This window comes from Talpa occidentalis, unplaced genomic scaffold (assembly GCF_014898055.3).
Source record: "Talpa occidentalis isolate TD23 unplaced genomic scaffold, MPIMG_talOcc4v2.1 talOcc4.4, whole genome shotgun sequence".
NCBI classification, from domain to species: Eukaryota; Metazoa; Chordata; class Mammalia; order Eulipotyphla; family Talpidae; genus Talpa; species Talpa occidentalis.
Window position 1 is genome coordinate 21,822,828 of NW_023604295.1, and position 13,056 is coordinate 21,835,883.

A 13,056-nucleotide genomic window follows, 5' to 3' on the forward strand; every position below is an offset into this window, starting at 1 on the left:
CTCTGCTTGGCTGGGCATTTACCCATGAGGGGATAGGTAATTTTGGGTGCTTGATTTTAAAACTTCATTCTTTCTTTTTCTTGTCTTTGTTGGACACTGATTGTATTAAAGTTCCTTTTCATTAAAGTTTTTACTCACTAGAGTATGTTTTGTCTTAACTCAGCAGACGGTAGAACCTATTTAGATTGGGCAGTTTTAGGGATTCTGGGGTACCCCTCACCCTGCCCTGTACCAGATGCACCATTTTATGTATGCCAGCAATATATGAAAGTTCCAGTATATTCTTCAAACATTGCTAGTCTCTTTCTGGTTCTCCTTCTGGCACTGATTACTAAGCAATGTGTTCACTGCTACCTGAGCTGAGTATTATGACATCAGAGTTTGAGACACCCCCAGAAAACTTTATTTGGTATTCACTGGCAATGAAATAAACTCAAATATACCTTCCTGATTTAAAAAAGTTTAAAAAGGGATTAGAATTTAGAGAAAATGAGTTAAATATTGCCTAAGGAGTGGGCTAAAAGCAAAGAAATATGGACTTGGCTGAAGTTCATTGGTTAGTTACAGGCTGTGAATGAAGAAATTTGAAAAGCTTTTCTTTGGATAACAGGAATTCTATATTTCTGTTGGTGGACCCCTTGCCTCTGGTCAGTTCCCCTCTTTGGCATTTTGTCTCTTCCAACAGAAATTGGCCTTGGAGCTCAGTTCAAGCTTATATAAACCTCCAGGCTCTTCTGTGTCTGTAAAAGCAAGTCTCAGAGAAAAGTAGAGGTACAATTTTCTTTTTTTCCTTTTGTGCTTTATGTTCTAAAAGCAGTTTAACCATTTAGCCTCAGGTACAGGTCTGGTTTATATTTCCTGTTTAGTTTCTTTGTATTTTCTTTTTCTCTACATTGGATAATAGCTATTGTTTTACCTTTAGGCAGGCTATCCAGTGAAGTTTTTACTTTATTTATAGTATTTTTCAAGTCTAGAATAGTCTTTAGTCTTCTTATCATTTATATTTCTGTTTAAATTTCCTTTTTAATTCACTACAAGCATATATTCTTATACTTCATTGGGAATAGTTATAATGTCTGATTGGAAATGCTCGTCAACTCATTCCAACATGTAATCTCCAAGTTGGTTCCAATGATTTTCTTTTTCTTAAAAACATAATCTATTTTCCAAAATTTTTTTTTTTTTTTTTTTTTTTTAAAGATTAATTATTTATTTATTTGCACAAGCACTGGGTACAGTCAGAAGCGCGGGAGGGTGAGAGAATTCACCAGAGCCAGAGCGGGGAGCAGAGCAGGCAGACTGACGAAGTACACTGCTGAGGGGAGCAGCGGGCGGCAGGAGAGGTCTGCGCGCCATGTGGGACCCTCCTCCGGTGGCTGGGGGGTAGCTAGGGATCGAACCGGCACTGCAGAGGCTACAGGCAGCTTCGCAACCCAGCGCTCAACCGCTGCGCCACCGGGGAGGCCCTATTTTCCAAAATTTTGAATGTACCAGGTAATATTGGATTATATCTTCAGGTTAATGAGTGCAGTTATGGAGATTCTGGATTCTATTGTTTTTCCCCCAAATAATATTATTTCTTTTACTTTAGCAGAAATTTATTTTGCTTAGATTCTAGTTACAAATTGAGCAGTAACTCCAGTGATAAATCAGATTTTTTTTTTAAAAACTGAACGCATGAACCTGTCCTAGGTGGTTGAAGGGTCAACAACAGAAATGAACATTCAACATTTCAGTATCTCTATATGCCTATTTTATTTTTCTGAGATTTTCCTTCTTTTTCAGTTTACCCTGGATTCAGTTCTCTGATTCCATAAACCAAGGAATCACTGGTTTTCCCACCCTTCTGACCACTTCTAGCTCTAGCCTAACTGCTGCAAAAATAAATCATTCTGTATTTTTCCCCTTTTCTGTGTGTAGATCCCTTACAAGAATCTACCACCTTCTGTTTACTATAAAATACCTCCATGTACCTGCTTTTTGGTATTATGTTCAGAATTTATTGTTATCTTAAAGAAGGTCAGACCTGAAGGATTTTATTCACAAATTCTTTCATATTTCTTAAAAATACTAATGCCCATCTAGAAGATTAATTTTTTTTTTATAGAGGCATGTTTTTGTTTATTTATTTGTTTGTTTGTTTTTTGTTTATACATGCACTGGGTACAGTCAGAAGTGCGGGAGGGTGTGAGAATTCACCAGAGCCAGAGCGGGGAGCAGAGCAGGCAGAAGGACCGAAGGACACTGCTGAGGGGAGCAGCGGGCGGCAGGAGAGGTCTGCACGCCATGCGAGATCCCCCTCTGGTGGCCAGGGAGCAGCCGGGGATGGAACAGGCGCTGCAGAGGCCGTGGGCAGCTTAGCAACCCAGCGCTCAACCGCTGCGCCACCTGGGAGGCCCTAGAAGATTAATTTATTGAGGTCATTTATCCTTGATGCCACATCTTTAAGTCAAACTGATCCTATAAGAATAAGAAGAAATTCAGTCCTTGGTTGCACTTTTTCTTGCTACAGCAGCAGGGTCTCTCTCTCTCCTTGTGTCTCTCTGTCTCTCTGTCTCTCTCTCTCTCTCTCTCTCTCTCTCTCACACACACACACACACACACACACACACACACACACATCTAGGTTTGCTAGAATTTTAGGCAATTCTTAACATTAACCATAGTATATCCTTTTAATTAACAATGTAGAATACCTAAATTTCAGACATTTATCAATATTTTCCTGCTTAAATATATTTTTCTCCTGAACACATATTAAATATTCACTTTAACCAAGTCATATTTGAAAGTCAGATTTTCATACCTGTTCCTTCCTTTTAAGTTCAGGAGGATAGTCTGTGACAGTGGTAAGTTAATTGAACTTGGAGTCCAAGGACATAGTTTCAAGTTTGAACTGTTCTGCCATGGATTTAGTAAGTACACCTGAGTCTTAGATTCTTCATTTGTGAGACAGGTACATTAAAAAAATCATCCCTACATCATTGACAGGGCCATTCACCCACCTCAAAACTTTTTTAAAACTTTCTTTTACACTCCATAGTCAATTCTTTCCCAAATGTTTCTTGTATTAATGAACTACTTTTAATGTGTTGTGGTAGAGTTATACTTAGCTTAGACACTCCCATCTCTTTTGTGTATTATTCCAACAATTTCAAAACTAGTTTCCTGCCTTTGGTTTTACCTCTTTCTCAATATATTCCATGTTGTTATAGACAGACTTTTTTTAAAAAAAATATTTATTTATTTATACAAGAACCGGGGTACAGGCCAGATATGCGGGAGGGTGAGTGGATTCACCAGAGACCCAGAGACAGAGTGGGGAACAGAGCAGGCAGACTGACTGAAATACACTGCTGAGGGGAGCAGTGGGTGAGACAGGAGAGGTCTGCTGTGCCATGTGGAATTCTTGCTGGCTGGCCAGGATCGAACCCCTACTGCAGAGGCTGCAGACAGCTTCACAGTGTGGTGCTCAACTGCCTGTGCCACCAGGGAGGCCCTAGACAGACTTTTCTAAAAGGCGTATATGAACACATTATTTCTTTGCTTAATGAAGTCTACTGTCCCTGCCTGAGTCCAAAGACAAACTTTGTTGCCTGACACACAAGTCCCCTCAATATCTGACCTTACTAATAGACAAGATCATTTCTTGCTACTCCCCTAGATACCTCCCACATTCCAGCTAACCTGAGCTACTTCCTTTTTTAAAAATTAATTTTTATTGAGTTAACATTAGTTTACAACACAGTATATGTTTTTTGAATATAGATTCATACCTATACTCAGATGTGTGGGAAACTGACCTACTTACCTTTAAAAATGACACATTTTGTCCTCTAATAAGTTCATGCCTTTACACATGTTGTTCTTCTGCTTAGAATGGCCTTTCCTGGAAAGTCTTTTCGTGTGCAGTAAGACATCATATGGGCTATGTATAATATTATATCAAAGATACTGTTCATAAATGTGGGAAGGAACTATGTCTCATAGTTCTTTTGAATCTTTAATAATTAGAGGTAATATGTATAGAAAGGGACTCAACGCGTTGGTGAGTGAAAATTCACTCAAGTAATTGAGTGCTAAATTTGACTTACTTAAGAATGAAATGGAATGTCTATTATATATGTGATTTTAGATTTTTGTAGGTACTTTTATAAATTTCAAAATTTTCAGTAAATATAAAAAAACCTAAGAAAAGAACATTATATAGACACACTATTTAAGAGTAAAAATCCATTGAAAAAGTTAGTTTTATGAAGATTTCAGCAAAAAATGAAATAGTAAAACTCTGAGCTTAAGTGAGTCGAAGTCATATGTGATAAAGTACCATTGGCTCTTAAAAGAACAGATTATCTTTGGAAATGTGGGATCATTGCTTTATGAGCCCATTTAGGACTAATATATGCCCATTCTAAACATTATCTCAAAAAGTTGGGCCCATGTCCTGTAATTATGACTTTAATGTATTTTAAGTGAGACATACATTAAAAAAAATGTTTTTCAAGAATATCTGAGCAAAATCTTGTGCCTTTATGTTCAATTATTGGCTAAAGATATGTAATCATGTTCCCTAAATTGCTATTAGTGAATCAAATTGATCCTATTCATTCATTCATTCACCCATTCAACTATTTATAGAACACAAATCAGGCATATTTCCAGGTGTTCTAGGTGTTTGGCAAACAGCAACAAATAAAACAGACATTCACTGATTTCATGGCAGTTACCTTCTGATGAAGTGAAGCAAATAAACACATAAATACAATTAGGTTACAATAAATACTCAGAAGCAATTATCAGAAGTTAAGGAGACAGTGAATGGGGGAGGGGAGTACTATTTTCAGTAGCAGAGTCAGTGACCACATCTTTTGACTGTGACACTAAACAGAGAAGTGTATGAATGTGGGAGAGAGTCATATAGTCACCAGGAGAAATAGAGGCCTAGGAGGAAGAAATGGTAAGTGCAAAGGCACCGGGGCAGAGAGTGTTTGGTACCCTGGAAATAGTTAAGGTAAGCAAAAGTTCCAGAAATAAAGGCAACTCAATATAGACTATGCAATTGCATTATGGAAGATGCACATTAGCTACATTCAGAGTAAGGGAAAATAATATCTGGTGAGGAGATCTTTGAGGTACTAATTTTTGGTAGTTTTCAGTTGATAGAGAAGGCACTTGGCTAGCACAAGATACAAAATCATGACAATTTCCCTTAGATACCAGTGAATTATATCTTTTGGAATAAATATGGGGATTAGGATGAAAAGTAATGGTAGAGAAAGCTCTGTAAATTGTTTGGAATTGAGGCCATGTTGAATTTGGTTTGCTTGTTTGTTTTTTCAGGTCAGTTAGAAATTTTAGGTTGTATTACACATTAAGGAGTTTGTGCTAGGAGATTCAGAGATGAATTGCCTAGAAAGTGTTGAATTTGTATTGTAGGATAGAAAGTCTGTATGTCACATGATAGGAAATATAGGGCATTAAGGATTTTCAGAAATGGTTTGACTTCATAAGTGCTAGATAAAAAGATGAATTTGACCATCCTGTACAGACTAGATGTGAAGGAGAGGTGGTTTGTGGATAGAGTTGGGAACCAGAGGGATTGTGACAATGGCTAATATATACTACCAGACATAGCTGGTAAAGGGTCAGGATCTGTCTTTTCTGTGTTAACATGTTTATCTTTTATCCAGATTATAATTAAACACTTCCACAAAGCTGTATAGGTGGTCCACTTGGCAATACCACAGTTCAACAAACTATTTGCTCTATTATTTCTTTCAGAACTGAAATAAGAATTCTCATTGCCCTATAAATTCCTCAGTATATGATTTATATTTTACCTATTTAAATAAAATGCATATGATTTATAAGGAAGTCAAAGTAAAATTTCATACATTGCTTTAATACTTTTTCTTCATACACCCCTTAGAAAAGATAAAACAAATGCGGTAGTCTCCTGCTGAGTCTTGGGAATTTTCCAGAGAATGAGGAATATTTTTGCTTTTCCTTTACTTTAAGTGAATATACCATTGAAATTTCTTTATTAATATAAAATGACTAGGGAAAAACATTCACCTTAATGATTTTCTAAACCAAAAGCAAACCGAGTCTACATAATATTTTACTGAAGTCTCCAAAAATACAATATAATATTCACTGTCAAGCCTAGCTTACTTTTCCAATGTTTTCATTTTTATTTCTGGGAAAAGAAATTTCTCTGTAATGGCAATTAGGTAGAATACATATAATTAAAAGTGAATTTTGTCATTCCTCTAGTGATTTTTCCCTCACTCCTACTCAGTGGATTGGCTTTTTGAGCCAGTATTTTCAGAAAATTCTATTAATTCGCATATGCGCTATATTGACATCTCTCAAATCTATAGGGGAACGGATCTGCTTGGACAAATTTCACAGGATTTTTATTTGTATTTTACATTACAGACAGTTCCAGTATTCATTCCAAACAGAGCTTGGCATGGTAAAAGACAGTAAATGAGAGCATAGTTAGGTTAAGGTCACAAGCTAGAACACTACATAATTTGCAATGTAAATCGAACCCAGTCTCCTACATTTTTATTGATGTCTTCATTGCCTATTCATGTGTTTAACATTTTGTTTCCTGTCTCATCATACACATTTAATATAATCCCTTACACTAAAATTAGTTAATAATAGACAGGTACAGTATCATAAAACAAAACAAAACAAAAAAAAAGAAAAAGCAGGGAGGATCTAGGAATTACTTTCAAATCACCAATGACTTCCACGTTGTAGGTAATACTATGCACTCAATCAAATTTCATGATCAGTTTTTAATACCTAAGCTCAAATGTTCCTACATATACCAGTGTTAGAATCAGATGTAGAAACATATCACATAGATACCAAAAATAGAGTGAATACTGAAAATAATACTCATGTGCCAAGTGGTTTCCATGCATAATTTTAGATAATCCTCACAATATTCCAATAAAGTAGGTACTCTTATTATCATTTCTATTTTGCAGAGATGAAATTTGAGATTTAGGAAGATTAAGTAACATAGACCAGGCATTAATGACTTAAATACAAATTCAGGATTCAAACTCAGCCAATCCGATTGCAGATCCTAGCTCTTGACTGCATGCCAAGGAAAGAAAATAAAATAAAAACATCTTGCTGTTTAATTGTTTTTGGAATCAAATATTACAGGATGGGTCTATTTTCCTCAAGGCATTTTGAGTAAGAAAGTGGAGAAAAAATGGGCAAGAGAAAATTAGCTTATATCCTTGTATTTACAGATTGTGATAAGTGCTGTCTGATGACAACTCTATTCTGGTAAAATTCTTTGGCTTTGTGTCAGACTCATAAAAATGAGATAATAGTGCCCAGCTGATAAAGTGTACCTGTGAAAAGAAAAATTAAAAAACACAATAATCTAGTATTCTAAATTCCAAAAAGTAGAAATGGAAAATGTTAAGTCATTAACTTTGTGTTTAGGATGTTATCCTTTGCTGACACATTTAGAAAGGGGCACTCACAGCCCAGTATATACAAAACTTAGCATTCTGTAAATTACAACGGATGCCTATAAAATCATTCTCGTTTATTTATAAAACTTGATTCTGTGGTTAGCATAACAATATCCTATCTTAAGTTACCTTAATTGTATAGTCTGATTGAATTTGAGAGACTTCTATTAGGCACTTTTGTTGATATTGGAATATTTATTTTTTATCTTTTCTAGGCAATTCCAGAGAATTCTAGAAGTTTCACAGAATTTAGTCACACCTGGGCAGTATAACACTTTCATCGAGAATCAGATACATGCTTTAATGAAATCTCACTTTTATTGAAAGCAATAGAGAAATCTACTATTTGTCAATACATCAACTAAGGGAAAAATGACAACATAGACTTATTTCTAAAATGAAGTCAGAGAAGTATGGTACTGAATTCTTTATGCATAATGAATATGCATATTTAAGTTGCTTTTAAAAATCAGATCACATGCTGGCAACTTAGGTTTTTTATTTACTGTTATTAATTACTTAAAGAGTAATATTTCAAGGTAACCGCAGCCTAAGTGTCCTTTCTTTTGCTGAATTTTACAGATTAAAGCATACATGCAGTTGAGAAATATGAAACAAGCTCTTAAACAATAAGTAAAAAAAAAAAAAAATTCTCTAGACCAAATGTCATTGATTTCTCCTAGTGATTTCGTACTCTTGGGGCTTTTTTGGGTAGGGGAGTTGTGATTATTATGCGTTGCAATCAATTCATTTAATGTTTCTGTTGGCTGGACGCCTTCCCCCAACTCATTTGCATTAAAAATGCACAGGGATAGGCTGTTAGGAGGAGGGCAAGTGTAAACAAAGTGGTATAGTGAGTCACAACTGTCACAAAAGCCAACTGATTAACTAGGATGAATTTTAAAAATGCACCTATCCAGTGGCAGAACATGTGGCGCACCCTGGGGCGTGTGTGTGAGAGAGAGAGAGATTGTGTGTGTGTGTGTGTGTGTGTGTGTGAGTGTGAGAAAGGCTGTGGCGTTGCATTTTCCCTAGTCCCACCAAACCGAGCCACAACAGAAGCTTCAATTCGGAGCTTCCTCTGCCACTCGCCAGTGGAAACAGAAAATAGGGGGCAGTTTTGTTGCGAGAGCTCAACCAAGGGTGGTGGGGGGAACCCCTAAGAGGCATAGTAGAAGGTTGTTGCCTCCAACTCTGCGCTTGACTCAGTTACCCAGACGAAAACGCCTGGAACAGGATCACAATGACGCCGAGAACAGAGAAACTCATCGCGTCCGAGGCCTCGGGCTCGGCGGCGGTGCCAGTTCACTCACTCGCTCCTCCGAGTGGTTTGGTGAACGTCACACGTGACGCCCGGGGCCCTGCACCCCTCCTGCCACCGTGGGCGCTGCGGGCAGAGGATGCTCGGTCGCCGCGGGGGGAGGCAGGGGGAGGGCGGAACTTGCACGGGGAGGGACCTGCACAGCATCACGTCTCTCGCCGCCGGACCCGCGCCCCCGAAGCCCACCCCCCACTGCAATCGAGCCTCCGACCCGGGGGAGGGGGGCGCACGGGGGAGGGATGCCCTGCAATAAACCGAGCAAGGAGGGGGTGTCGGGGAGGAGAAACCGTGGTTCGGAGGGGACCGGACGGGTCTGGAGGATGGGTCTAGCCTGATTCAGTCTCCTGCACCGACAAAGCCACGGAGAGCGGGGCGGGGGGAGAGCGCGAGGAGGTTGTGCCGTGTGTGCGCGCGTGTGTCTGCGTGTGAGTGCGCGTGTCTACAGGTAGCAGCGGCGGCGTCGGCGACCCGAGCAGGGGACGCATCTGCAGCTTCCTCCCCGCCTGTGATTTTCCGAGGCGATTGCTCACTTAGCTGACGGATCCGTGCCTTCGGGAGAGCTGCTCAGCTTCTCCATTTCCACGCGTCTTAGGCGTCTTCCAGTTTCAAGTGTGTGTTTGGGGTATTTAATTTATTTTTTTTATTTTTTCCTTCCTCTAAATCTTCTCGGGAATTCTGCGTATTGAAGCAGGTGGCTCCTGGTACGAAATCTTTGGATACGTTTGGCTTGCCAAGTTTTTGCTCTTCTCCGTTCCCTCCCGCTTTCAGAGGCATCTACGGCGCTTTTCTTTTTGGATTTATATGCAGAAAACGTATATATGTTCATATACCGACCGCATACTATATAAATACATATACGCCTGCGGGTGCCCCAGCGCTTGGTAACCGGCTCTCGTCCTGACAAAGCGGAATGTTGTGGAGCTGATGGAGAACGAGAACAGTATTAACATTCTTTTGAGCCTGCTTTTTAAAAAGGGGAGGGAGTGTGAAGAATTGTTTAACATTCGGCCTTCGTTTGGCTGCACACTAAACACCACGAAGTATTTATGGTTGCAGAGCAGGTGCAAACGGGGCTTAGAGAGAAAAAGGTAAGGGAGCTTCCTGCGTCCGCCGAGCTCCAGCGTTTATCTTAATCCCCGGGATTGCCAAGAACTTCCTACTCCTCTCTCTCTCTCTCTCTTCTTCTCTCTCTCTCTCTCTCTCTCTCTCTGTCTCTCATTTTCCAATCCCTTTTTAGCTGTTTTAGGAAACCCATATTGCCTTTTTGAAAACTCGTGCTACCTCAGTAAGCTGTTTCAAACATCACTGGGTGCAAAGCCTTACCTCTATCCTCTGACGAAATCAAAACAATAAAAAAAAAAATAATGAACTTTAATGAACTGGGTGGTTGGTTTCTTTGGTACTTGGTGGTTCATGGAGCCTCCTAAATGCTATTTTATTAAAAAAAAAAAAAAAAAAAGACAAGCTCTCAGGAGGAGTCCACGGTGGAGGAAATTCACTTGCTGGTGCTGCGTAAAGCCGATGCATTTTACTCGGAGGGTCATGGACCAGAGTTCAGGCAGACGGAGCGAGTGCCGTGCAGGGAAAACTATATGCCACTTCATTTCTTTTAAAATCCACCGTTTAGATCGTGACCCATTCCCGCTTGACGCACGTTTTCTGATTCGACCTTTTGGGGAGATGTGGCAACTTGTCCCGATATCTTCTCGCTTTTCACCCTCCTTCCTCCTGCGCTAACCCTCTCTCTCCCGGGCACTTCGGAGCCGGCCCGCGCGGCCCGCCCGTCCCGGTGGGTGTTCTCTGCGCCGCTCCGGTCCCCTCTGTCCTCTCTCCATTGGCGCTTTCGGAGCAGACGCCTCTCCTCTTTCCTCGGGCTCCCTCCAGCGCCCCGCACCCCGCCCGTCCGCCGCCCGCCCCCCGCGCTCTCCACCTGCCCCGGCTCTCCTCGCTCCTCCTCCCGCCTCCCCGAGGCGCCTTGACCCTTCCAGCCCCGAGTCCCGGCCTGCGCGCGGGGGGCGTCGCGTCCACCGCGCCGACGACCCGGCGGCCGCGGCGGAGCGCGCGGAGCTCGCGTGAGGACGCACCGCCGGCCGGGCGAGCCCGGGTCCGGGATAGGAGGCCGGGAGCCCCGCGCGCGCCGGAGAGCCGGGGAGGCGAGGAGAGCGCCCTGGCGTGGCGCGCGCGCTGCCCGAGCCCGGCGGAGGAGCGCAGTGGCCCCCGACGCCTTCGAGCGGCGCCCCAGTCACTGCAGCGTTTCACCCTAGAGCTGAGCCCAGGGACCACAGAGACCCCGCGCCCAGACGACGCAGAGAGGTACCAAAGAGATAAAGCGAGGATTGCGAGCGAGCGGGAGGGTTTCCTGGCGAAATACCGTGGCTGAGCAGATGGAGGAACAATGCCGCCTCCAGAAGAAAACCCTTGATGACGCCCGGGCGGAGCGCAGGGGAGCTGCCTGCAGCCGCTGCTCTCCCCAGGCCCTCTGGCTAGTTCGGGGTGGGTTCCTTCTCTTAGTTTGACCGGGTTAAGAAAGTTGCTCTTCTTCCCCACATTTCTGGCGAAGTGGCTTTCATATCTGCGTGGCTCGAGTCAAGATGTCACTCCCTTGATCCCCCGCGATGAGCAGCTAATAGATTATGCATTATTGGGCAATAAACTCCCCTGGGAGGAGAAGGTAGTGCAAACATTTCAAACGTTCTCCACCGGCTCCTGACCGTCCAGCCCTGCTTTGTGAGTAGACAAGAAAACCCTTCTGCAGTGAATTTAAAATGATCTAGGTTGAGGTTTTGAATTGAAATCATGTGTTCCAGAGGAGGTTGCTAGTGTGCTGTAGAGATGAGGGAAATCGTGTCTAATATTTGATTCGTTTGTGATTAGCCCAAGTCCCAAGCAGTTGGCCTCCACTCAGGTATTTTACACTATTTCTTTTTTTTTTTTTTTTTTTCCAAGACCATGGTGATACATGTAGGGCATAGGAAACATGAATTTAGAGAGCTAACCCTGCATTCTCTTACTCTGCATTTTATAGGTACTTAATTTATTCAGTTTTTCTTCTTTCATGCTAAAACTACATTAGACTATTTTTTACATAGGTTCTCATGCTGTTCACGAGAATTAGAGGGTTATATATTTCTCAAAAATCAATGATGCTTTATTATAAATAGGATCATATATATATGTATATTATTCACTAAGGAGAGGTTGGGTACATGTGTTTGAGTGTAAAATCTAATACAATTTCTTGGCATTTCAGCCAACCATTACAACCTAGCATAATACCACTTTTTGAAAGGAGCTCAGAAGCAAGAGCCATCACGTATTTAAAATATTAAATGTTAAGTACAGAAAGATTAAGTTTACCATGGCCTTTCTTAGCAGAAAATGAATCTCATTCTGCCTGCACTGCTGAGTGATTGAGTGATTCACAGAGAAAGTGGAACTTAATCATTACTCAGGTCTTCTGATTACATGGTTTGATTAAAAGAAGTAACTGTTTTCTGTAAGCCTGCAATTCTGCAGTTAGTCTTTCCAAGCCTCCTAACATAAGCAGAAATTGAGGGAAGTCAGTCTTTCAGGGAACTATATCAGACTTGTTACAGTGTGGGGTTAAGAAAAACCCTCTTTAGCACCCCTCCTTCCTATAGTGTCCTGCCTCCCCCCTTGAAAGTTCTTTCTTTCAGGCTTACTTTATTCCTTCAGTGGAGGAGTTTTATTTCATGAAATTTTTCTTTTGACATTTAAGTATTGCGTATTTTTCAACATGACTGTTAGGATTGTTTTGCAATTGAAGGTGGAATATACACTCACAGAAGGTAGGCTGAGAACTCCATTTTTGGTGGAGTGTTTGAAGGCTTGATGACTCTTTGCACGGCTGGATGACTTTCCAGAATCACTCTCTAAAGTCTCTTCCAACCCTAAAATGCTCATATTTTATTCCACTTTTATTGTTGCCTAGTGGTTATCCAGTGGCAGGGTCTACATCTTTCTTCAAATTTTCTTAGTAAGTTAGGATGTTTTATAGGATAATTATGTAGCTGTACTTAGAGATTATAGGTATAAATCTGTTGAGTTTTGTAAAAACAATTTTTCTACATAAAATCTAATGTTAACATCTTTTGTGGGAAATATTAAGACAGATGTAGGTATTTAATTGATAAATACTCCCTGGTACTTACGATTTTCTACTTTTTTAGCAAGTTATAGTAATGATTTATTTTTAGAGCTCTT

At 40.9% G+C, this 13,056-nt stretch overlaps 1 protein-coding gene across 1 annotated transcript in view; it reads left to right on the top strand.

Moving 5' to 3' along the window:
- The first annotated feature begins 9,279 nt into the window (after positions 1 to 9,279).
- NLGN1 (neuroligin 1) overlaps positions 9,280 to 13,056 on the top strand; it is an 882,121-nt gene continuing 878,344 nt past the window's right edge. Inside the window, exon 1 of the mRNA XM_054700369.1 lies at positions 9,280 to 9,920. The gene's annotated coding sequence lies outside the window, so the exon portion shown is untranslated. The remainder of the gene's footprint in view (positions 9,921 to 13,056) is intronic.